We start from the raw sequence: 27,439 nt of genomic DNA, 5'->3' as shown, positions 1-27,439 counted from the left end.
ATTTAATAGGAAGTGTCAGTAGAATCCTGGGAGTATGAGCAATTCCCCTGCATGGAGGATTCTAGAGAACAGTGAAGAGTATAAAGGAATTTCATTTAGCGCCTTCTACCATACAGCTCCTCACCTGCCACATACAGAACTCTCCCATGATTTGTAATTTCTGGAACACCAAGAAGAGCTTCAAGGGAAAGGAGTTACTCATCAAACAGATGAAATAAACATTCATTCAACCCCGTAGTGTGAGAGCTGAGCATTCCACTACTGCAAGTAACTCAACATGTCAAAATTTCCAAGGCAACTTGTAAAATCCAATTTCAACTTTCAGCAACATGTAGTTGACAATGCTTGTCACCTAGATGGCCTACAGATGTGTCTTAAGGATAAAAAAAAGACCCTGAATTTAATTTACATTTTTTTCCTCTAAAAACAAGAGAGCTCCTTCTGAAGTTCACAGAAAATACCACACTGAAAAAGAGAACACTTTTTCAGATGCAGACAAATGTGAATCATATTAGCAAACCAAAGGAATCATTGATCTGTTTCAGTTAAAATACCTGTCTTGGCTTCAATTATGTAGCACATACATAACTGGTTCAAATTTTCAAGATAGTGATTCAAATAAATGCTTCAGTTACCTACTATCATTTATTGTCCATTTACCCTAAAAGATTGGGAAGAGCTTTAAAACTAATAGAGCTATCTGTTAACTGTTCGTGGAAAAAAAATGTTAACAATAGGAGGATCTGTTTTAGTTTCAGACTTTCGTTGCCACACTTAAATACAGAAATTAAGAAAAGCATTTGCCAATTACTCTTCTGCCATATATGCATTTGTGTTCTTTTGCTTATCACTTTAAACCAAAATATTTTATCACCTATCCTTCCAGTGAAAGGGATAAAAAGGCTATTTACTTTATATTGGTGACTTAAATGACTCTCTAATTCCAGAACGGATTGGGAAGTCCAAAAACCAGCTGAGTTAGTTTTCACTTAGATGACTGGATTTACTGTATATGAAGTTTTGGGTTCACATGCATTTCAGTAAAATCACTGATAAATAAGCTAAACACACACTAAGATGCTAGAACAAATACTGGTGGGTTACCTACACAAAGGTTACTTTCACTAAAGCAAGACAATCCAAAATTGACTTTAAATAACCATGTATTAATTGAGCATATATTTTACATGATAGTCTAACACAACGTATACTGAAGTTTATTTTTAATTCAAAACCCATTCTGGAGGAGGGCAATTGATGATTAGCCTTGAACAAATACACAATTAAATAGACTAAATGCTTATAATTAGTTCCATGACCTCTCTTCAATTAGAAGACGTTACTGTATTTCATAAAAGTATCTCTCCTCCCTTAAATACTGTGATACTTTTGAGAAATTTGCTGTCATATTGAAATTAAAGGTCTGTAAGCAAACAATGCTTTTTTAAATATTACAAAATGAAGACTTTCCTTCCATATTTGCGGTATCAGTTATGTGTATGTTTGCATTAAAGAACAAAACTGAGCAGAATAAATTTTCAGAATTGACAAATTAAGTGATACATCTGTCCAGACATGGAAACAAATTGTTGAAAACAGTGTTATTTACTACAAAAACTGCATGACTCATTTTGCAGTCCCTGTGTTTGGGGAACAAAGGGGAAAAAGGGATGTATTAATTATACATGATGAATGACTTGACACTTCCTGAGTGTTAGGATGAAGATGAAGTTTTGAAAACTTTACCTATGGGGTGGTTTCATGCTTCAGATAAATATGTTTCTTCATATTTTTACATTTTAAAGACTTTTAATAAAGATAACAGAAGCACATTATAAATTTTGGCTTATAGAAATACACACACTCACACACAATTAGTTACATTCAGTTGTTTTCAACATCCAAAGAGTCAACACCCAAATTTCTCTAAGAAGGATGGTTGGCCCCATTTATTCATGTGTTTATGATAACCTAATGATTCTATTTCTCCCGTATGTTCTAGATGGTAGCTTAAACCTTGCTGGTATTTAATATCTCATTCAAAATATGAATAACATACTGTAATAATAGGGACATGTACAGTAAATTATGATTACCTATAAGAGAGGGGATGGCAAAAAAAAAAAAAAAACACAAACAACTCACATTTGAAAATGTCATTATCCCAAAAGACTATTTCCCAAGCATTGTATCAATGTTGACCTTTATCTTAAGATTGCACTTTTATAAGACAATTAAACCTATTCATATATCTGCTACTTCCAAGACTATAAATTCGAACTATCCCAGAGTTCTGTCCATAATCACATATAAAAGTTTTCATACAATTAACTCAGGAGACCTAAAACCCCCACATCCTAACCAATTCCCTTCTTCCTCCTTCCAGTTGAATTTTAAAAGTAAAATTTTTATCTTTCCTAAAGGTCTTGTCTCAGAGTTCAAAGAGTACACTGTAAACGTAGTAATGGACGTCCCCAACACAGAGACACAGCAACTGACAAAGAAAAAGTGGTCTTTCTGAGCCATCATGGATACCACAGATTGCCCCCTATATCCTTGTAATTTCCTGATCAAGTGGATTATAATATACAGGGTCCAACTGCCTACGTTTTTTTTTAAGATTTTATTTTTTATTTATTTGACAGGTCACAAGTAGGCAGAGAGGCAGGCAGAGAGAGGGGGGGAAGCAGGTTCCCTGTTGAGCAGAGACAACCCCCTGCCCCATGCAGTGCTCCATCCCAGGACCCTGGGACGATGACCTGAGCCAAAGGCAGAGGCTTAACCCACTGAACCACCCAGGCACCCCCCAACTGCCTACATTTTTACCTGGAGAGACTGTTCTGGGTTATGTAACACTGCCATAATCTTGAAAAAAAGTATGAACTTGAGTTTTCTTACTATTTCTTCCCTCACCTCAGCACCCTACCTTCACAATTCATTACCAACCACCACAGTTCTCAAAGAGAATGACTCCAGGAAAACAGCAGGCTGACCATATACCAGGTGTGTGAGCAATGTAATCACCTCTTTTGTCTTTGCACACCTCTCCTCCATGAACATCATAGAGCAGGCATCATGTTTGACTCTATTTCGTATCGAATACTATGCAGCACAGTGCCTGGCATGTAATAGGCACAAAATAACTGCAATTTGAATGAATGAACTGAAGCCACTATTTGAAGTAGTATCTACTGAAGCCCATGTAATATTTCCAGAAGTTTCAAAACCAAAGTACACTAAGTACATAAGGGACTATTTCCCTTATGGGTAATTTGCCAAAGAGCACTGAGAAGCCCTCACTGGGTTGGGCAACAAGTACAACTTTTGCTTCACTCACACAGAGTGGTGGTCCCTGCTTCAGGTCCATGGGGAACCCCCACCTTTTCATCTTGGAGGTGGGGAGGGAGAGATGCCGGCCAGCTTAGCAGTGCAGCACAAAGAGGAAAAAGATGGACAAGCAGCCAGCCAGGCATGGCTGCCCTGGAAGGCAGATCTGTGAGACAAAACGTTCCTGTCCTAGAAAGGCTCCCCAACCCCCCAAAGATGCCTGCTAACTCGGCCATATGGGGGATGAGCACAGAAGAAAGCCCACGTTTCCACACCCCTTCACTCCCCAGGGCATGGAGAACAGGGTGTAAGTTAAATACTGGCATTTAGATCTGTTGCTGTTTCTAAGTAAAAACCAAAATTTTTTTTCCCATTCATTTTCAAGTAGCTATATTTGTGGGTATCTAGGAAAGTATTTACAGCTCTACCTCTTTTGTTTCCTAATATCACTATGCATGTGCTTCCCAAGTAATTTATGGGTGAAATTTCACTGGAAATGAAAAAAATTAGGCCAAAATATAGAAATGAGGCAAGTGGGATTTAAATAAAGATTTGCCCCTCACCCGTTGCTGCAATTATATGGGTTTAACTTGTCATGTTCTTCCCAAGAGGCCTCTATTTACATAACTATAACACCTTTTCTTTCAATTTGTTCCAGAAAAATTATTCAAAATATCACTTTCTGTGACTTCCCTGTGATTCCTGTGGTAGGTGCTTCTTTAGGGCAAAGTTCGCTAGAATCTGATATCATAAGGCTCGGGCCAGGTATCAGGGAAAGCACACCCCGCTTCCCTCTCCTCTTTGAAACCCTACTGTTGACAAGATCGTTTGTGCTCATTTTTAAGAAAGTACCAGAATTCTCCTACTGAGAAGTTACGTCAGAGCCATGTGCTTCTATGTGCCCCTGAGTTTCCCATCTGTCAGAACTTTGTGACCACCAGTCCCTCCCCCAACGCATTTTGTCTGGGAGAAATGGAGATCAGACCCATTCTATCATATAAACAGAACGTATGAGAAGTTGTTAGGATGCCTGGCCACTGCCCCAGAGTCCAGGAACATGACACGCTCCTATGACGCGTGTTGTTCAACCTGAATAAACCAATCGAATTTGCATTAGTGTCTCAGGCTCGCATTCTGCCGATTGGGGAGCACTCACTTACTCGGTGTCAAGCTCGGTGCCCAGGGCTTTACCTCATTGGCGCCTCGCACCTCTACAACCGCCTGACGACACAGGCGCCGGGATTCCACCCAGACTACAAACCGAAGCTCAGAGAGTGTACCTACCTTACCCAAGGACACACAGCAAGTGTGGGAGCAGGCATTCGGATCCAGACCACTCCCGAGTTCTGAATCTGAACCTTATCCGCTCTGCTCTCTGGCCTCCTTCTGAACGAAGGTCTCTTCACGGGCAAGAAAAAGTCATTGCTTTTAAAATACTGCAAGGCCAATCTCCCGAGAAGGTTTTTCTTTGTCAAGTTTGATGTGCCATATTACACATCCTGCCCTCCTCTATTTAAGTAACCATTTTTAAGGAGTACACATTGGCCTGAAAGGATAAATTAGGCATGTAGGTGGAGCGCATAAATAATCACTTGGGCGAATGGGTGTGTGTTGCCGCCTTAACTCAGAGCGCGCGGGTCAAACGTGCGAGGCGGAGAGGCTACTTCCGCCGGCGGGGCCGCGGCCGTCCCAGCGCGGTGCTCTTCCGCCACCTAGAGGCTCTGCGGCCCGCGATGCCACGTCGGCCCGCCGCCAGGCTGACGGAGCTCCGAAATGCACCCTCGTGCCTCTTTGAGACTACCCTCTTCCGAGATTTGGGTCTTCTTTCCTCCCCCTCCTTTAAAAAGAAAATTGCTTTCTTCAGAAGTCTTCAAGCTTCACAATAACAAAGGCCAATTGTGCTAAATAAAATATGATGTTATTTTTGCATGATAATGAATTTGAGAACAGCAATCATGGGAAAGCTATCTCATTAAAGAGCTCGGTGGTTGGCATATGAATATGTGCGCTACTTTCTATACAAAGTGATCAATTAGGAGAGGGTGCGAGCAGTGTGATTCATTCCTCTTTGAATTCATCCAATATTTGCATGTTCACTGTATAAGTTGCTGGATGTTTTCAAATAGCGGTAAGAAATACATATTTCTCAAACACCCATAAGTAATTAAAAAGTAAGCAAACAACACCTAATTTCCTAAACTTTGCCTTACCTGAAAAGATCAGAGGAAAAGTTGCTAGTTGCTATTTTATCGGATCGTGCATTATAACAATGATAATGAAAAAAACAACTAACATTTATTGGGTCTTACTGTGTTGAGATAGTTTTATATATTCATACATGATTTCTAACCTCACAGCAATTTGACAGTTATTAGCATCATCATCGGAGAAATAAGCTGAAACTCAGATAAATATAAGGATGGCGAGTTACAACTGGCAATTGATGAAACTGGTATTTAAAACATGACTCCAAAAACACACTCTTTTCCACTAAATCATGTTAATTTGAAAATAATAGAGATATTCATTATTTATCCAGAGTGACAAGTGATAAGTTAGTATCATTAATCTAAATATTTTACACTAAAGATAACTAATAAAATTATTTGACTTATTCAAAATCTGATTGAAAGTCATTGAAATAGGATAAGTTTTTAAACCAAGTTTATAATTTTCTATTTTTTTAATTCCATTCAGATTAACATAGAGTGTTATATTAGTTTCAGGTGTATAATAGAGTGACTTAACAATTCCACATATCACTCACTGCTTATCACAAGTGCCCTCCTTAATTCCCATCACCTATTTCACCCACTCCCCACCCCACCTCTCCTCTAGTAACCATCAGTGTGATCTCTACAGTTAACAGTGTGGTTTTTCTTTTTTCTGTGTTCGTTTGTTTTGTTTCTTAAATTCTGCTTATAAGTGAAATCACATCACATTTATCTTTCTCTGAGCTTTTTTAAAACTGAGTTTACAATTTGACCTGCTGCCATGGCACAAGAAATTGCTTAACCTAAAGGATAACCCAGGGTCATTGTAATAGAAATCAGAAGAGGAGTTGGAGAACACACCTGTACGGGTGCCTTGGTAAAATGAGATTGTGTGATGTCCATAAGCATCTTTCAAAAACAAATCACTGCTTCCAGGTTCATAGGCAGGTAGCCTCATTCCAGAAAAAGAGTTGGACTCTAGTATCTTCCATCTGAAGGATGCTGATCCATCCACAGCGAGGGCCTCAGTATTCTTAAAGAAATCAAAGTGTCTGCTCTATTATTCCCCAGGTACTTTTAGCTTCTCCAAAACCTGTCTATTATTAAAGATTACTGCTGAGATTTATATTTTGTGATATTTTATTCACTTACAGATACTTCAACAAAAATATCCCATAAATGTTGAATATTTAATGTCCTGGGGGATTTTTTTAATACAAATGTTAACATATAATGACAAATTCTAATATATAACTGTGGAAAATCCATGCCCTGCTACTTCCAGATGGAAAAAGAAAGAATATGAATCCTTAGAGAGGTATCCATAAAAGGGAGGGGGCGACAATTATTTTTGTTAGCGTATAAATGTGGATTCTTGGGTATTTTTTTTAAATTGTAGAAGTAGCATATGGGCATTATGATCTTAGAATGTCAAAACTAGAAAGGATGTAAATATCATCTATTCTAGTCAACATCACATTTTTCACAGATGAGAAAGCTGAGGGCCATAGAGATGAAAGAACTTGCTCAATACTCACAGCAAGATAAGGGCAAGTCCAAGAATAGAACTCAGTGTTCCAATTGCCAGTCTTGATCTTTTGATAGATGGTACAGTATGTAGAGTCCCTGCATAGTCCTTTCTATCCACACACATTGTAGGTAAGATTGATGAATGCTCAAAGGCCATCTTTGCTGGGTTGCAATAGAGAATGGTAAGTTCTAGAACAGTCCCTGGCACATAGTAGGCACTCAATGGATACTGGATGAATGTTGAATGCCCAGTAGGCACTCAATGGATACTGGATGAATGTTGAATGCCTATATGGATACAGTCACCTGTTGACATCTACATCCATCTATATAAAAAAGAATGCTATGTAAAAGATGATATTCAGAAGACAATTTTTGACAAGAAAACCCTTCATTTTTTTTTGTTCTTTCTCTGATGGAAATGGAGGGGAGAATTTGCCATAAAAAAAAATTATCCTTTAGTCATAATTCCAAAGAACTTACACAGGAAAGAGAAAGTGGCATCATAAATGAAAACAAATCAGTTGATAAAACTGGTAGTCTTGGAATATATAACTTATCTGAGAAAATACAAATTAGTCATTATGAAATTGTCATTTGACAGATAAGTATTGAGCTCACTCTAAGAGAAGTAGAGCAACACATGATGTGAGCTGTGTCAACTCCAACGTCCAGACACAATGATTGGTAGCTGGAAGGTCCTACATGGGGTTTTATCTTCTGAACAGCCTCCAGATGACTTCATATTGCCTAAAATTATGAGAGTTCGAGGGGCATAATCTAACAAGAATTCAAAAGACTCAGTTAGGATTGAATGATACATCTCAACTTCATTCATAAAAAGAGAAATGGGAACTAAAACTACACAATTTTAATTTTTAGAAATTCACATTGTGATAACACTCATTGACCACATTGTGAGGAAAGAAACACAGTCCTATTTTGTTATTAAGATTACCTACATGGAAGGAGTATTCCAGTATCTATCAAAATTAGAACTTTAGATAACCTGGGGCACCTAGATGGCTCAGTTGGTTAAGCATCAGACTCTTGCTTTCAGCTCAGGTCATGATCTCAGGGTCTTGAGATTGAGCCCCAACTCAGGCTCTAAGCTGAATGTGGAGGCTGTTTAAGATTCGCTCTCTCCCTTTCCCTCCATCCCTCCCCCACTCTCTCTCTCTCTCTCTTTCTGCCCTCTATTCCCTAACCCCCACCTCCATGTTCATGTGCATACACATGTACCCTTTCTCTCTGTCTCTCAAAGAAAAAAAAAATGCAGATTCTCCTTAGCCCTGCAATTTCACTTGTGGATTCACTTTGTGGAAAAATAATAACTAATTGTTTTTCATTGCTGACTACTTAAGACAGTCAAAGAATGGAATAACCTCAAACATCCATCTACAGAGGAATGGTTAAATAGTTAAATAAAAATAAATACAATATCCTCTCTGTGTAAGAAATAGAAGAAAGTACACTTTGCTTATGTGTGTGTGTGTGTGTGTGTGTGTGTACACATTTTTTTTTTTTTAATTCTTGAAGGACACATAAGAAATTGACAACAGTGGTTAACAGTGACTGGGGGAAGATAGAAAATGACCAGATGGGAGATAACAGTGGGATGCAAGATTCTTACAGAGTGTTTTTTATTTCCTTTAAGCTTTGGAAAATTTGAATTGTCTTTAACACTAAGAAGGGGGGGATGTAAGAGTGATGGGAGAAAATTAACTGTACAACCTAACATATTGAATAGGGAGTCTGTGAGGATGTTCAGATTGCATGTGGGGCAGCTCAGTGAGGAGCCCCCCCCCAGCAGATCAGCAGCTGGAAGAGTAAATGAGTGCCTTGCTGGGCCCGCACAGTCCCAGAACAAGGCAAACCCCTGCATTTACAGCTGACCCCAGACTGAAAGTAGAAAGGAAGATAAGTAGCCTATTTTAATTTGGGCATATTCTGATTTCTAACATGTATTTTGATACTGAACCTGAATCTGGATGAGTTTAAACTGGGCAGATCTTGAAAAAAGCCTTTGCTTTGCAATAAACAATGTACCTGCTCTAAGTGGATGACACGGTGAGGGAGAGGCTTGTAGATGGGGTCTAAGTCAGCATAAAGATGAGGGCAAATGGGTGTCCTCCCAAGAACAAAGCACACATACTCTCATATATGCAATAAACTCCAATCGTACGGCCAACTGTTATAAATCCTAAAGTGAATATATTGTGAATCTATTTTTATTTAACTCTAGAGAAATATAAATAAACTTACTAAAACACAAAAGGAAAACCAAAACCTTATACATGAAGATTTGTTGACAGAAACATATTAAAAATACCAATACTCTCAATCCTATACTTGGATACTGTAAATAAGAAAATCTTGTGGACAAAGGATGAAAATACAGTTCTCCCCAGTAGCATTACTGAGAAAACGCATAACTGTATTCCCATGGTTGTTGGCATAGTTAGGCATACCTAGAGATTTCCCAAAGCTGTTGACAACTTCTTTCTCTCTAAATCTAAATGTTATTTTCTTTTTTGAAATGAAGTCAATATGAGGATTACACAATTTACACTTCAGTTACTTTATCCATAATTTTTAAAACACGCCATTGAATTCTGTGGGCTTGAAAACACAAAGGTCTTGTAATCACTATTTCTCTAAGTGTATCACTAAATCATAGCACGGAAAGATCACAAGACGACCCTTTTTTCTGCCATTGTCTACCAGATATATGATACAGTTCCTTTTAAAAAAAAATCCTTCCTAGAAAAGATTATTTATCTTTCAAATATTCTACATAGGTAAATTTTGCTTTTAATTTGTAATATTGAAGTTAGGTACAAAACCCAGGAGGATCATGAGTGTACTGGTTCTCTACTAGAGGTGGTTTGCCCCTTCCCTCGCCCCTGAGTTGTTGGGCAATATCTGAAGACATTTTTTGGTTGTCACAAATGGGGAAGGGGGAGAGGCTGGTGGTTCTAGCAGCATCTTTACGGGGTAAAGACCAGGGACATTATTAAACAAAGTGTCCAGGACAGTTCCCATAGCAAGTTATCTGACCCAAAAAGTCAATGGTGCTAAGGTTGAAAAACCCTGATTCTGTGTTATCTGAGGGATAATTGTGTTTACATTTCTCAAATTAAACTTGAAATTTTAGCTAGAGCATGAAGGATTTTTTTAGGGGTAATTTTTTTTATTATATCAAAGTGTACTCGTGCTATCATATGAAGAAGACAGATGCTACAAACCACCTGCATTAAATTATACTTTTAATACAATTAAAGAGTATTTTTTAACCTGTTTGTAATCACAAACCAAAAACGTGCCATGTGCTTACCTCAGATAAATCATCATAAATAAAACTCAGTATAGAAGGGTTTTATGCATATGGTTATTGAATATCTAAGTGTAACTCAGAGATCTTAAGTTGATCAGTTGCTATCAGTTTCTGTTATCAGATTCATTCCTAAGGTTGATTGTTGTGTGAAGTCAATCTTGATACCAATACTTTAGAAAGTGAAAATCAGATTGCATTTTTTAATGTGCTTAAGGCTAACAGGTTTTGCTTTTTTCACCAGGAAGCACGTTGGTTTGTTCACAATTCTGCCTCAAGGGATAATGATAGCCTTCGGAACAAAAGGAGGAAATTAAAACATGTTCTCGATTTTACTTGTTTTTCTTCTCTGCTACAAATCACAACCAAAATTATCTTTAAGTATGTCACATGTATCTGTACAGCTTTTCAACGTGGCATATTATGTCAGGTCGCACCCAAAACATTAGCCAGGTCTGTAAGACCAAAACATAATCAGTTACTGACATTGCCGGTGATTCACAGAGTAGAAAGAAACATAGCCCTTATAGATCTGTTTCCTTTTCACCATTGAAGCCACACGGTAAAACTGTGATTGAACAAACTAATCATTTGGACTTCAACTCAAGCTCTCTTCATAGACAGAATTTTCAGATCCATTTTAACCATCCCCATAACATTACAGTTCCTTTTCAAACAATTCCTCCTGCCAAATATCTTGACTTTTTAATCCAGGATAAGTGGAGATAGAAAGTAAACAAACCAGTGACATGAGAATCCATTGACCCCTATTGAACTTGCAACACTGGGGAATCTGGAATTTATTAAATGAAGCCCGGATGGGAGGGTAGGGCTGAACATGAGAAAACCCAGAATTTTCAGTTTCGTGGTTTAGAAGGAATACCTTCAGTCAAATAGTATACATTAGGAGTAATATTTGATTATTTTCCAGAAATAAGAGTTAATAAAAATTAGGTCAAAATCTACAATTTTCTAGCAAGGTAACTATGAAATGAGTGTGAAAGGGGGGCTTTCACAATAATGTGGAGACACTATTTCAAACTAAATTTAAATGTGCTCTTGAATTTGCATTTAAATGAATATCCATCATTCCCAAAGCAATTTAAAATACATCTGTGACCATGTATGCTCCAAACAATTCTGTTTTCTTTGGATTTTTTGTGTCATATAAAGCACTTCACGTGCCCAGGGTAGAACAAGCCTCACACATAGAGTCGCATTTTCTTTTTTCAAGCTCATAAAGATCCCACAGATGGTTCCCTGCCATGACTTTCTCACCTTATAAAAACGGATCCTGAAAGTCAAAGCATATAAAGTTTAAAACGTAAGCTGCCGTCTATGGTATGAGTCACCTTGACAATTGAAGACTCTGACCCAGACTCCCAGAGCCTCCGAGCTCTTTTTAATGTCCCTTTTCCTCCAGTACATGGGTTCCCATCACTGTCACTGATTGGTCTTATTTTTATCCCTCAAGGACAGCATCTCTTTCATTTCTGTACCCTATAGAACAGCCCTCCAAGACTAAGTTGGAGCTCAGAATATGTGAGCTGAATTTTTTAAGTTCTCAAAGAGTGAACCCAAGGAGTCCAAACATCAATTAAAAAAAACTAGGAAACACCACGATGCCCTGTGCCTCTTAGAGGTTGGCTAGGACAGAATTTCTAGGATCCTGTGTAAACCTTCCCTCATCTTCTCAAGACTGATTAGACCATGCACATGTATTACTGACAGGAAATGCGACTCTGAAGAACAGTGATATTGACTCACTTTTTTCAGCGACTTATTATTTGCAGATGTCTTTCTATCAATCCCCATAGCAAGCATATAAAAGGGGCATTACTTGCCTTTTTCAGCTACATTATTAATATTATCGTTAATATTATTTCTGTTGCTGAGAGGGAGCTCTAGTGAATTGGCCAAAATAAAGACTTAAGTTCAGAAGATCTGAGACTGCATTTTCTGTATGATTTATCTATATAACTGAAGCAAACTACTTTCAACATTTTGAGGATCTATCTCCCTATCAATAGAGTTGTCCTAAAATAGATATGGCACAGACTTCCAGGGAAAAGCGATAATAACAATAAACACAGTGCTCACAACACTGCTTATTTAATCCAAGTCTTTAAATCCCATTTTCTTTTTTAAATGAGCTCATGATGTCACAAAGAAGTTAGGGGATTTCCCCAAGGCATCACAGGAGAGTATGGTAGAGCAAGTTGAAATTTGAGTCTTTGAAGTGGATGCTATGGTGAAACAGCCAGACCCTTCCTCTCCGCACCCCAAGAATGAGGAATAAAGCACTCATTCTCCCAGCTACCGGTAACATTGGCAGTTGAGAGCTGATTGCTGCAACCTTCTCCAGGCATTGCCTTAGGTAAGCCTAAGGGCTGCCTCTCCCAACATGAGCACCTCTCAATACTAGTCACTTCAGGGTAAAGAGGTCTAGCCCTCTTGCCCCACTTCCAGATAATGCCGACGGTCCACCCACCCAAGCTCCGCAGATCCCTGTAGGATGGGCTGAAGGACCTGTTGCAACTGCATCGTACTTCCCCTTCTTCCTCCACCCAGTCTTGTTTCCATCATGCCTCATGGGTACCAACCTCCAGAACATTCCCTAATAAACCTCCTGCCCACAGATCTCCATCTCCCAGTTTCCCAGGAACCAGATTTAATACAGTCTCCTGGCTCTAAATTCCATGTTCTTGGCACAGCAGTACATGTGAGAGTGGGCAAAATTTCTTCACAATAAAACTATATCTGCCTGCCAAGTTATCAGCAAATCTCTTAGGAATGTAAAATAGAACCTGTAATTTTAGATAGCTGTGGGGCAGCTCCAGGATCATGAAGAACAAGGCCTGGAGCAAAATTAAATACCAAAAATAGCCCCTACCCTTTATTTTGTGCAAGGAGGTACAAAATGGAGTAAAATTGGCCCTTACTGTCAGGGACTTTGCAACCACATTGTCCAGGATATTAACTCTCCACAGAGAAAGAGACCAGAGACAGGGCTACTATCCAGAAGCCCCTGCTTCAGGGGTCTGCCTCCATCAGAGTGCATGAACAAAGCTCATGAGGGACTATCCACAGAGAAGTCACATGCCACTCCAGATTTAGTGGCCTTTGGGAACCACGTCCTTTATCCACAGGGGTCTTAGAGCAGTTGTATTTCTGTGCCTTGTCCCCTTGACTAGAATTGATGGATTCAGATGCTATCCGAGTTAAGCTTAACCAATCAAATTCTCTCTTCCAGTCATTTAGACTTTTAAACAAAGGGACCCAGAGACTGTTGGTCTCCATAATGTGAAACTACAGAGAAAGGACCACAGATGGCTGCTGCTAAGGCTCCTGGAACAGCCTTGCTTCCCAAGGCCTAGATGAACCTCTTCCTTGGATTCTCCAAGATACACCATCAATTTTCCAATGAGGTTTGCTAAAGTAATCTGGGTTGGATTCTGCTATTTCAAATCCAAAGAAACTTCACTACTCCAAGTCCTCCGTAAAGTTTTATATAAAGTTCCAGAAATTTTAATTATGCCTTTGGCAGAGAGAGAACATTTATCTAATCTAAACTGTCTCCCACATGCTGATGTTGACAAAAGCAACAGAAAATTTGAAAAAAAAAAAAAATGCCCTGCTGTCTAAATGCCACAGGACAGGATCATGAAATCAGAATCAGAAAAAACCCACGACAGCAAACAAATGTTAATAGGTCATACCACTTCTTTCTCAAAAGCCTCCACTAGCTTCCTATCACATTTCAAATAAAATCCAATCCTTACATCAGCTGGACCCTATATTACCTACCCTACTTGACCTGTGGCTATCTCTGACCTCAACTCCCCTAACTCTCCTGTTCACTTACTCCACCCATATACACTGGCCTCTTTGTTCTTCTCAACCATACTCCCACATCAGGACCTTTGCACACACAGTTTCCCCTACCTGGATATCTATCTATCCTGCAGATATCTCTATGACCTAGTCTCTCTTTTTCATGTCTCTGCTGAAATCCCATCAGATAGACCTTCCCTCACCTCCTGTCTAGAAGAGTAGCCTCTCCTTCTCCCTCTTTATCCTCATATCCCAATTAATTTTTCTTCCTAGCACTTGTCACTACCTAACACTACATTACAAAACTACTGTTTATTTGTTAACTATCTGCTAGCCTTACTAGATTATACTCTCCATCATGGTCGTGAATCTGTATGCTTTTGCTCAATGTGGGGTTCACACTCTTTAGAAGAACATGACATATCGAAAGATCTCCATTTATAAGTTGGATGAACAAACAAGCAATTAAAATCTAAGTACTGACATATTTCTACTTGGAGGCAGAGGGTCAGGACTGTATGTTCAGGATGACGAATGACTCTGCTTCAGTCCTTCATGTTTCCTGGGTTGAACAATGACAGGAGATGTAACTCCCAGGAAAAGAGTGTAGGGTGAGGCCCACAAAAGGGGTCACTTCAGCACATACCTGCTATGGGATCAGGTGATGAGGGCCTTGAGCCTTTAGGAAGACGGACGGTCTCTGCAGTAGAAAGCCAGGTGGTTCTAGTGGCTGCAACCCAAGCAAGATGGCAGTGAGAACTGGTAAGAGTAATCCCAGGCTGGGTTGCAGGATGGAGAGACAAGACCTGGGGAGGAGGCAAAGATGTCAAACTAGTCAACTCCATGGGGACATTTACCCTGAAAATTACAAGGTCTTTTCCTTTTTTCAAAATAGCTTTTCTAATAACTGTGTATATTAACTAGACACATTCTCTTCTAGCTTTGAAATCTAGCCCCAAATGTGTATGTTCATCTCTGTCTTACTCCATAGTCTCACTTCCCTTAGGCTCAAAGAACAAATCAAGTTCCTATACATTAAATTTTATGCCTTACAAAATGTATTTTGTTTGAGAATTTTCTTTTCTTTAAAGCCTGTTTTTTGGGATGCCTGAGTGGTTCACGAGGTTAAGCAGCTGCCTTTTTGCTCAGGACATGATCTTGGGGTCCTGGGATCAAGTCGCACACTAGGCTCCCTGCTCCACTGGGAGCTTGCTTCTCCCTCTCCCTCTGTCTGAAGGTCCCCTGCTTGTGCGCTCGTGCGCTCTCTCCCTCTGGCAAACAAATAAATAAAATCTTTTAAAAAAATAAATAAATAAAGCCCATTTGTTTGCAGCAGAATGAGCCAATGAGCCAACTTATACAATGGTATAAGTACCATTCTGATTCACATAGCAATGGAAATTTGGATTGTATTATGATACCTAAACAAATAGCGGTATGATATTGCATGCTCTGAGACATTCATGCCACATAATGGCAGGTGCATTCCCTGCCATCCTTAACACCCTGGACACAGGTAAAGAACCAGGGTACCAGGGGCTCAGATGAGAAACTATGAGGACAAATCCATGACACTTATGTGTCCTTATGCTATCTTCCTCAGTAGATAGGCAGATAGATTGATCCTCATTTTACTTAGTGTTTGGGAATCAAACTAGCTGACAACTGTATATAAAATTCATGTTGCCAAGAGCAACAAAACTATTAAAATATACCCTAAGAGTCTGAAAATAGGTACAATCTGTTTGAGAGAAAAATAGATCAAAAGCCTCAAAAATGTACTACTCTTTGATCTAGTGATTTTATTTTTGGGAAATTAGACTAAGACAATCATCATAGATATGCAGAAAAATTCAGTTACAGAGATGTTGGCATTGTATGTAATCATAGTCATAAAATTTGGAAGTGACATAGATGTATAACAGCAGGGGCTAAGTAAAGCATGCCATGAACAGGCATGCAGGGAGACAGGATGAAGCCATTAACATGGTATTTAAATACTGAGAAATTTTAAAGTAACTACAATATTGTTTTAAGTTTAAAATACATTATTATTTAAAAATAAAATAATCCTAATTTACTATAATGGCAATTTAGTTAAAAATAAGTGTGCACTTTTTTCAAACAAAAAGTTCTGGAAGGAAATACACCAAATGCTATTAGTAGTTGTCCCTAACTATTTGAATTACACACACTTTTTATTTCTTGCCTTTTATAACTTTACTCCCCAAATCAGCTATAATAAATGGATTTTGCCACTCAATTAAAACAAATTCTACCTATTTTTAAGCTGTATGATAAAGAAAATGCACTTCATGTGCAGCAGAAAATTGGAAAGAAACTCAGCTGTTCATTGCAACGGCAGAGAATAATTTGTGTGTTACCTCTTAGAGATATAGTCCTATCTTGCCACCTTGAAATGATAATAAATAACAACCACTCTTACAATGAAGCAGTGTCAGAGTGCCACAATGGGAAGCCAAAGTAATATTAATAGTCCCAAAGTCGTATGTCAAGCAAATGCAAAAGTTCCCCAGAGAGAGATGCTGGTAGAATAAATAATCAAGAATAGTAGACCGTACTTCTGGTAAATAGTGCTCTTTGTGAGATGGCATAAACAGAGTCAGTTTTTCCAGCATTTAAGATATAAATCACTATACTAATTTTTGATGCATGGTGACAAGTATGTGAAAAGTGATGTTATTAGATTCATCCAGTCACCACATAAAGAGTTTGTGAAAAGAAACAACATTTGGGAAATTCGGATCCATGTAACCACATTTAGAATTTATTTGTGTTAAAGCATTTATAAAATCATTGTCTCTGCAAGTTTATAAATACATTTATCCTTCAAATGTAACTTCCTTTCTTTAATTGCTCCCTATCCTACCGGAGTTTACATGCTCCCCGATAACACACACATGTGTGCTTGTGTGCGCACACATACACACACACAGACACACACACACTTTCTCATCCTATCACCATGATAATCAAAACAACTCGTATTTCTTTGCAGTTTTATCTGGCAAATTTTCTGCTGTCTGGTTATCCAGTTACAATAGAGCCTAAGCTTGCTATTTTTGCTACCTAGGAAAAATCCAGAGGAAATTGAGTTTCTTTGATTCATAAAGCCACTACTAAGCTTATGAGCTTCTCTTTTTCATTCAAATCACATTGACATAAATTGATCAAAGAAGAAAGGTGGAGGAGTCAAGTTTCATAGAAATAGTCACCTTTTCCTCCCTCATTGCAGAGAGGAATTGAATCAACTATGCACTTTCATTCCAGCCTAGGAAGACAATTTTTTTCTCTAACAGCTTAGAAAGGGATTCTTACTGCCATGCTTGGGGAGAAAGGGTGGGCAGACAAAGAGCATGTATGACACTCTGATCTGGGGGAATCGGGAAGTTATGTCAGGAGAGCAGAGAACATTCCAACCTGTAACCTTGTCAAGGCTGAGAGCACTGTGAAATTGTCCAAATGGGCACAGTCTGGGTTTCACCCTATTTCTTGTCCAGTATCCCTTAACGGCTCACAATCCCTAAAGAGAAGGCCTCAGGAAAAAGACTTCACTGTATGTAAAAATTGAACACAGAGCTTTGAAGTCTGGGTTTCCCAGGAATTAGATCCTGAGGTAAGGATCTGAGTGAATATTTATTGGAAGGCTCAGGAAACTCCCGTAGCAGAGTGGAAGAAAGATACAGGGAAGGGAAGGTAATAGAGGGTAAGTCATTAAGCAAGTGCATGGTTAGCTTGTGCCACGTAACAAACCATTCCAATGCTTAGTGACTTTAAAACTGAACATGCGTATTTTCTCACACTTCTGTGAATCATCCAGATGGTTCTCGTTGTCTGGGCGAGTGCCACTGATTTCTACATTTAGCTGGCTGCTCTTCTAGGGCTAGATCCCTCAGTGCTCAGACGCACACTTCTAATGGTTGACCTAGGCAGCTTTTGGTGGATAAGCTCATTTCTACGTCCCCTCGCATCTCCAAGGGGCTAGCCTGGGATCCTTTAGGTGGTGGTCTCAAGTTCCAAATGTGGCAAGAAAACAAGCCCCAGCAAGCAAGCACTTTTCAAGCTGTTGATGGGATCATATTTGCTGATTTCCCTATGGCCAAAGTTTAAGTTCACAGGTCCACTAGATTCAAGGTTGGAAAAATGGCTTCCACGTTTTGACGGGAGATCTGCAAGGCCACACGACGTGGGGAGGAGGATTTGTGGTTATTTTACAAGTCACCACCACCAGCCGCCTTAGTGGGAGGTTAGCATTTAATCCAGTGAGGAATTTCTGAATTAAACTCTGCCTCAGAATTAATGCATCCCACCAAGGTGGGAGAGAGGAAAGGGGTACTTCTGTGCCAAAGCCCCCAGGTCATTGGAGACTCCCTGCAAGGTTGCTAATACCAAAACAGCTGTAATGGTTTAGTGTGCTTCAGCCACACAGATCCAGATACTGGCAGTTATGACCCTTCTGTCACTCCTAGAAGGAACGAGCTCTTGGGAGAATATGAGACCTCTCTGTGAATGCTACTTACAGCCCATATTTACGATTCAAAGTGATTCAAAGCATCTAAGGTGAATAGCTTCAATCAGTTTGTTCCTAATTGCTACTCTGCTGTGTATGATGTTTTTGTTGCTGTTGTTGTTGTTGTTGTTGTTTGAATTCCTGAGACAATACAATGCCTGACAAGCGGCAAGAGATAGCCTTTATCTAATTTCTGGGTGAAACAGTGGCATAGTTGTTTTCTGGGCCCCATTGGGCAGCCACCTGCCAAGTGAAAATGTCTGAGAATTTGAACTTCAAGCTAACTTGTTCAATGAACACTGCTCAGTGTTCAAATATACCATTCTTCTTCACACAGAAAGGAATGAACTATTAGCTAGCCTAGTCTTAGACAGCCTCGCACTGCATCTCTGTGCCACACGGGTGAGTAAGGATCAAGTCATTGGCAAATATTTTCTGAAATGGAACTGTCAGAGAAGAGTGGTGATAACATTATTTCAATCACTTTGAATGAGATGTTACCAAAGACTCAAATCCACAATGTGATACTAAAAACATTACATTTTTTGTGAACAGAATAGCTCTGTTTAATATAGTGAGAGGTAGTACTGTGTATGTAGTGGTCAAGATCATGGACTCTGAAGTCAGATACTTGGGTTGGAATCCTGGTTGAGCCACCTGTCAGCTACCAGCTCGAACAGTTCACTCAAGTTCTCAGTACCTCCACTTCTTCACTATAAAATGAAGATAGGAATATTGTCCATCCCGAAGAATTGTTGTAAGAATCAATACATATAATATTCTTAAAACAATATGGGACAATATGATAAAGATTAGCTAACTTAGTAGTGAATTACCATTTCTACCTACTGACTAGCGCTCTATTGGCTTGAGTTAACAAGGATTAATTGAAAACAGAAGGAAGCTGGAAAGAGTTTACAGATTTCATTTAATTGTACCTAGATGTTAGTTAATACCTTGAGGATATTAGACTCTGAAACTCAGAAGCAAGCAGTTGTGACTGACTTCCGTAGATTCGAACTTTTCTCAGTGACTTCTTTTAAGTCTTTTTTTCAAATTTTCATTTATTCATCTGAAAGAGAGAGAGGCAGTGAGCACAAGCTAGGGGGACAGGCAGAAGGAGATGGAGAAGCAGACTCCTCCCTGAGCAGGGACCCATCACAGGGCTTGACCCCAGGACCCTGAGATCAGGACCTAAGCCAAAGGCAGATGTTTAATAGACTGAGCCACCCAGGTACCCCTCAATAACTTCTTGGCAAGCAATGAATTATTCACTGTACACAGATACCCATGTCCACACCCACACAAACACATATAAACAAATGTATTTGCACATACACACCTAAAAAATGTTTCATGAAGTAGCATTCATTGTGATATTGTATATGCTCTTATTATTTCCATTTATTAAAATGTTGATAGTACTCTGTTATTAACTTTGCCATCATTAAGGGGTCATGACTTCATGTCTGAAAAAATCCTGCATACCCAATCCGTTCAATGAGATAATTACGTGGGGGAAAAAAAATGCGTTCTCTTCTCATTTCTGGCTACTCTTCAGCCCAGTCCTGCCATGTAGTAACAGGGTTAAGCTCTCCTTAGTACAAAGGGAAATAGAGATTCTTAAAGATTTTCTCGATGATTCCCAACTAGGCCACACTACCTGGATCTCTGGTCTGTCATCAGCTACTCTCCCTTCTCAGCACTTTCCTGAACATGTAGGATGTGATGAATAAAGTCTTCTGCCTGGGATAATAAAGACAACTCTGTGACCTAAAGTTCTTCTGCTTATTGTGGACATGAGGTACATGAGGTTGTAGCAAGAAGGGGTCATTAAACCTCTGGAGAACTGTGAAGAATCTATTTCTAGCCCTAGGATAGAAATTATGACAGCTGCCCTATCATCTAATTTGGGACCAAAACAAAACACAGTACGGCATCTAATCTAATCCTTGACAATCAGACACATAACAAGATTTTAGGAATGGAAATTCTTTGGGGACAAGGTCAGGTTGAGTATATTTTTATATAAATGGTGCTTTTCTCCTACTGTGAAATCACAAACACAGTCCACTTGGTTTTCCTCTTTTTCTACTTGTGCCAACTGCACATCACTAAATTCTACCTTTAGTGGTGATCCACATTTCTTATAAAGTAATCCTACTCCTTGATTTCTACACTTGGTAGGTTGAACTGGAGATGTGAGAATTTCACCACAAGAAACAGTATCCAATAACAGTTCTAGAGATAGATGGAGGTGATTATGATAGCGCAACCATGGAAGCGTACTTGATGCCACAAACCTGTACACTTCAAAATGGTTAAGATGGTAAACTTCATGGTATATGTATTTTGCCACAAATAAAAAAATGATTTAAAAAAGTATTATATAAAAAAGGATTACATAGAAGTTTTTTGAATTCAGGTTATATATTTAGACCCTCCTCCTACCTCACCCCCTCATTACTAAAAAAAAAAAAAAAAGAAAGAAAAGAAAGAAAACACAAGCATTATATTTTATAGTTTGTTAGTCTAGAAATATTTAGTTAGCTATTTAAATCTTTAAATCTAAATGTCATCTGTCACCACTGCTAATGTTCGTGGTTGTGGGGAATAACCAGAGGAAATGGAAATGCCCCTCTTGATCTTACTCACTCAAAAGTTTCCACACATCCAACCACCCCATCACTGAAAAAGTTTGTCATAATAAACATGTATCCATAAATAGACTGATATTTTTGCTGATGCCAGAATTGACATATTAACTTAATCTTTTGTGTCAGAAAACTTACTGACTCACTCAAATTGAGCAGTCCAAAGTAATAAAAATATATTCAAAGAACTGTATAAATATGCTATTCCAAAAAATATGAAAATAGAAGACTTGTTTAAAGTTTTTGCTTGGCTACACCTTGAAAAATCCAGAAAACAAGGACATTTTATTTGGATGCTTCAATTAAATGAGGCCTTGAAGAAAACCAGGGGAGCAGTTCATTGAACATGTGTTTCTCATTGACCTTGTGAGGCATCCATCCAGCATCTTTAACAAAAGAACACTGTGAATAAGTATACTCTCTCACTGTTGAATTTTGATGGCCTTATAAGCCACTCAAGCTTCACCTTCCTGGTTAATGTATCATCAAAATCTGTTTCTAGGCATTCTATGAATAGCTTTGTAGTAGCCGCCAATTACTGTAGTATATACATTTCTCTCTCATGCTCACCTTATTACCCAAATCAAACATTCTACTTACTAAGAACAATCTTGTATCATGTCAGATTCATTTTCAAAATCTTTTAAGTTTAGCATTTTATCACAACACTTGAATAATGCATTTAACATCTCAGTCCTAATTTTAATCTTGAAATCTACCTCAGACAAACCTAACAGCTTTGTAGCCCTCTCATGCCCTGCCCCCACCCCCTCTCCCCCCGATTTCCCAAAATAATTGATTATATAGGAAATAAAGTATGACTGAAGGGATGAAGAAATGTACTTCAATTTTAAGGCTAACTATGCAAATGCCTGTTTTTCAATAAACAGTGCTGCTTAACCTAAAGGTATGAAGTTAAGCATATTTTGTGGCATGGTCCTAACCTAGAACCGAAAGGAAGCTAGAAACATAAACAGCAAGTCCAAGTCTCAGGTCTGCTTGTCATAGTACATGACCTATTCTGCAGTACACAACCAAAGAATTGAAGAGGGGTAGTCAAAGGTATCTAGACTTTCAGGAACAAAGAACACAAATAGCCCTGGCAAGATTGTGTTTTGTACAACTACCAAAGACTAAATTATATCAACAGCAAGGCTTTTTTTTAATTGCCCAAAGAGATTCTGAAATTAAAAGATGACCAAAGATGAAGATTTACACAGGCAGGCACACCTTGTAGTACAAACCTCTCTATAAATAAAGACACCACAACCTTGGAGCCTTAAAGTCCTTAATCTATAAACAAGAAAGTGTTGCTCACCCAAAATGTAGCTGGCATTTTATTCGCACTAAACAAAGAACGATCACATAGTGAAGAAGGGTAAAAGACAGCAAACACATTTGATATACTGGCCAACTCACTCCTTTAATCTTTGGATATTTCTCCTCCTGAAACCTTTTAGGCCCATATCCAGGAAACTCTTTCAAATGACTCATGTACATCAAACTCTTATTATCACAGTCTAGTTGGCTTAGTCTATGACTTCCAAAAACAATTACTTTTTCAATGCCCAACCCTAACCCTATTATTAACATCTCCTACCACTCAAGAAGAAGAAAAGATGTGGGATTAGGAAAGTGAAAAGAGGAAGCAGGCAAGGAAACAAGGGGAAAACACGAGGAATCAATGGAAGGAAAAAACAAGTAAAATCATGATCACAATAGGCCAAAATATCTTATTCCATTCTTTTCCTTTTTCCCAGTCTACTAAATTCAGTAGAAAACTTTTCTCGTATTAAAAATGCTTGCTGAGCACCTATTATAAGCCAGGCATTGCTCTAAGCACTTTACAAATATTATCTCATTCAATACAACAATTCAATGAGATAGATACTACTGATGTACTGATGTTCTATTTTGTAGACAAAAAGCCAAGGCACAGGAACCCAGATCACAGGGCTAGTAAGTACCAGATCGAGGATTCAACCCAGCAAACTAGTTCTGGAGACCATATTTTTACCCAGTGACTTATGTGCAAAAGAACCTGTTACTGCATCTACTTATGGGTTCCACTATAATACTGATGTGGGAAACAAAGGCAGAAGAAAAATTATTAAGTTTCCTTACCACCTACATCCCACTGACAAATCTTTGAAACAGGCAGAGTGATATTACTCTAGGAACCGAGTTGCCTCAATATTAATATTCTGCCAAGGGCAAAAGGGAAAATCCTAGCCCTACCCCCAAGATCTTATAAGTCTACTTTAACATATAACAATTCCTTTGGAAACTTCCTTTATCTCTGCCCCCCAAGATAAATGTTGGCAATCATCCTCCAAGCATATGACCCACTGATATACATCTGAAGAGTCTCCTGACTGAGCTTTTACTAAACAGTAATAAATGACAACAATAGCTAGCCCCCTCAGGATCCTGGAAATCTTTTTTCCAAAATAACCGGGAGGCTTACCCTATCCCCAACTCCCTCCCAACTTGAAAGTATATCATGGACCACTCCTCATGACCTCAGTGCAGCTCTTCCTGCTCATGGGTCCTGTCCCCGTGCTTTAATAAAACCACCTTTTTGCACCAAAGACATCTCAAGAATTCTTTCTTGGCCATTGGCTTCAAACTCTAACATCTTCCCTACACCAATACTACTTTCTAATACTACAAATTTGGGGTGAGGGAGATCCTAGGGATTTATTCCTTAAATAAGCATTTATCATAAACAGACTCTAGCATTAGCTTCTTTAAAGGAACACAAAAATGAACAAATCAGATTTCTAGCCTTAGATAAATTCAGTCTAGTGAAAGATATAATATTATAACACAATGAAAACAGTGCTTAGAGAGCTTTGTCCAAACAGCTACTGGAACATGGAATGGAATGACTAACTTCTTGTACAGTGAGAGGGACATATCAAAGAGAGGGGATACACAATCTAAGTTTGATTGATTGATTGATTGATTTGGCTGGCTCCACACTGGGCATGGAGCCCCACATGGGGCTTGAATTTAGAACCTCAAGATCAGACCCAGGCTGAAACCAAGAGTTGGACATTCAATAGACTGAGATACCCCGGCAACCCCCCATAATCTAAGTTTTTTAAAAGACAAAAAGGAGTTTCCAGAAATAGGATGGAAGAAGTAAGTAGGTGTCCATGTTTTCAATAATTATAAAGACTCATTTACTAATATAAAAATTTTTTGGAACACATATATACAAGGTGTGGACTAAGTTCACAGAATAAGAATAAATAAATTATAATTTCTTCTTTCAATAAATATATCACCTAGAAGGGGGGATAACATACAAATGAACATTACAAGGCTATATGAGTTTTTTTTAATGCTCTGAGATTTGTCAGATATGCCCTTTAGATGATCTAAGAGCTTCTTAGAATGAATCCAAGAATTCTGGGGAACTGATGCCTATTCTGCTCCTATAAGCTGAGTTCAGGAATGTGGTTGGATCAGCTGAACTATCCTCAAGCATCTGAGGGTAATGGATAAGACTGAATGAAATGTTTCAATCACATTTTGCACTCTATAATTTTGAGACGGATGACCTGTACCAAGCAAGGAAGTATCAGCATGTATCCACACTAGACAAAGTGCAGGCCCTCTCTACCTTTATGCATAAACACTGGGCATGGAAAGAAAAAAGTTACACTTCTAGAAAGACTTGCAATCTGCACTCACAATTACATTATCCCTGGTTAGAGGAGGGTACTAGGAAGCTTGCATCTTCATACTAGATGCTGCTACCAATCTTGCCATCATGTATCCTAACGGCAATCAGAAGTGCAATGTGTTTGATTTACTCAGAAAGTGTCTATGTCTTGTATTTCTGTCAATCCAAGCCTGCTAATGACAGCTGACCAAGAAGCTAAATAGATTATATAGGAATTCAGAAAAGGAGGTAACTGTTGATTAAAAATCCAAACAGTTCTTGGTTTAAAGTAGCATTGAAATTATGACTGACTGATCAGTCATCAAATAATCAAGTAAGTCTGACTTACTCCCTTACTGATTGAATATTCACTCAGTAAATAAGTTAATATAGTAAAAAAATAGAAAAGTTTAGCCTTGTTGGCCATGGATACTTCCTGCACTTTACAAGGACCAATTTTACCATTTATTTATAAAAATAATGGTTTTAATTCCCTTATTCCCATGTTCTTACAGATATTTATGATACTAACCAAGTATGTTAACAATAACAATAAACATCTATTGGGTAGTTCCTTATAATTTATATAGTATTTTCTGAGATTGTTGTCTCTTTTGATTACCTCAGTAGCCCTGTAAAATATTAGAAGTTTAGTGACTTGTTTCTTAAATTCCACATATGAGTGAACTCATATAGGTGTCTTTCTCTGATTAACTTATTTCACTTAGCATAATACCTTCTAGTTTCACCCACAGCATCAAGCATAGGAGAAGGGAGAAAAAAATAGAACAATTAGAAAACAGAGAGGGAGATAAACCATAAGAGACTCTTAATCACAGGAAACAAACTGAGGGTTGTTGGAAGGGTTGGGTTGGGAGATGGGGTAACTGGGTAATGGGCATTAAGGAAGGCACATGATATAATAAGCCCTAGGTGTTATACTGATGAACCACTGACCTCTACCTCCAAAACCAATAATACATTATTTGTTAAGTAATTGAATTTAAATATTTTTTTTAAAGTTTAGTGACTTGCCCCAGGCCACATAGCTAGTAAGTAGCAAGGCAGCTTTTCTCTGTTATCCCATAATTGAGTCTTAATCTCCTCTCCTTTCTCTGAAAACTGCCCCTCCTCTCTTATTCTGGTAGAGAGACCCAGCCATGGGCAGCCATGTTGTACCACATAACATCTCCACTCAGGCCCTAGGTAATTGGACCTCAGGTATGCACTGCACCAAGCCAGAAAATCAGATTCTCTAAAGGAAGACTTTGGAAATTGAAACCAAGATAAGGAGAGTTTGTTTCTCCATATGTCAGAAAATAAAGTATGTAAATTTAGGAGCTATGAGGGGCCATGTTCCACTTTGAGAACAAATGTGAAATGAGTCTACAGAGAGAGGGATGAAATAGAAGCACAAAGAGAATCAAGGAACAGACACACACACACAAAAAAACCCTGTGGTTTTGCCATCCCTGTTCTAGTCCTATGAGTATTCTTTGCACTGCACCCCATTTCTTTTCATCTAACTTGAATTGGTTTCCATTACTTAAAAATGGGGTCTTAAATAGTAATATTGCAGAATCTGCAGAAGGTCAATTAATATCCCATTTACTAGGATATAGTGGCCAAAATAAAGAAAAGGAAGGAAGAAAAAGGAGAATGGGAAGACATCAGGGAAGCTGAAAAGAAAAAAGAACAGAGGTAAAGGGAGGAAGAGGAAGAAGGGAGGGAGGGATGAGAGGGGGGTTATTTTCCATTTGTGCTATCTATAGTCACAATCCCTCAAACATCCCATTCTGTTCCTCAGTAGGAAAGGGAATAGATTCATGGCCTAGGTCTGCAGCTCTGTGCATGTGCCCAAGAACAATGAAGTTGGTGGGAGACTAACAAATAACACTTCCAGACTAATCGTAACAATGCTTCTAGAAAATGAACTTGGTGAATGGGTTTGGGAGTGGGAGGTGGAGGCAGGGTGGGGGGATAGATAAGAGAGATCAGTTGGGAATTGAGAATGAACCTTAACAAAGAAAACCCTGTAAAATTTAAAAAAAAAAAAAGGAAGATAGTATGGAAAATGTTGAGAAAGAAGACTGGATGACTCATAGCAACCAATCAGCTGTGTGGGGTAATGGAGGAAAGCAGGAGTCAAAGGTAACTGTCCCAGGTCTTAGGGGCCTGGGTGACTTCAAGAGTAAAACCAGTAACTCCATCTGCAAGCAGGAGGACCACTCGTTTAAGGGGCTGGAGCTCATGTGTACGCAAGGTATATGCCTGGCCCCTGTGGGGATGTCTACCAGTCCAGGAGGAAAGACGATAGAGCAGCCACAGATATGGGAGCTCGTC

At 38.7% G+C, this 27,439-nt stretch overlaps 1 long non-coding RNA gene across 12 annotated transcripts in view; it reads right to left on the bottom strand.

Moving 5' to 3' along the window:
- The window catches only part of LOC123387001, a 319,566-nt gene that overhangs the window by 265,808 nt on the left and 26,319 nt on the right, over positions 1 to 27,439 (bottom strand). For all 12 annotated transcript variants that reach the window (XR_006601307.1, XR_006601305.1, XR_006601306.1 and 9 more), the window contains 2 exons: positions 19,726 to 19,841; positions 14,885 to 15,044 (listed from right to left, as the gene is read on the bottom strand). This is a non-coding gene — a long non-coding RNA (uncharacterized LOC123387001). The remainder of the gene's footprint in view (positions 1 to 14,884; positions 15,045 to 19,725; positions 19,842 to 27,439) is intronic.

This window comes from Mustela putorius, unplaced genomic scaffold (genome assembly GCF_011764305.1).
Source record: "Mustela putorius furo isolate JIRA1106 unplaced genomic scaffold, ASM1176430v1.1 tig00003845_pilon_pilon_pilon, whole genome shotgun sequence".
NCBI lineage: Eukaryota > Metazoa > Chordata > Mammalia > Carnivora > Mustelidae > Mustela > Mustela putorius.
Note: the sequence above shows the minus strand (reverse complement) of the source record. Positions and strands in the feature narration are given on the sequence as shown.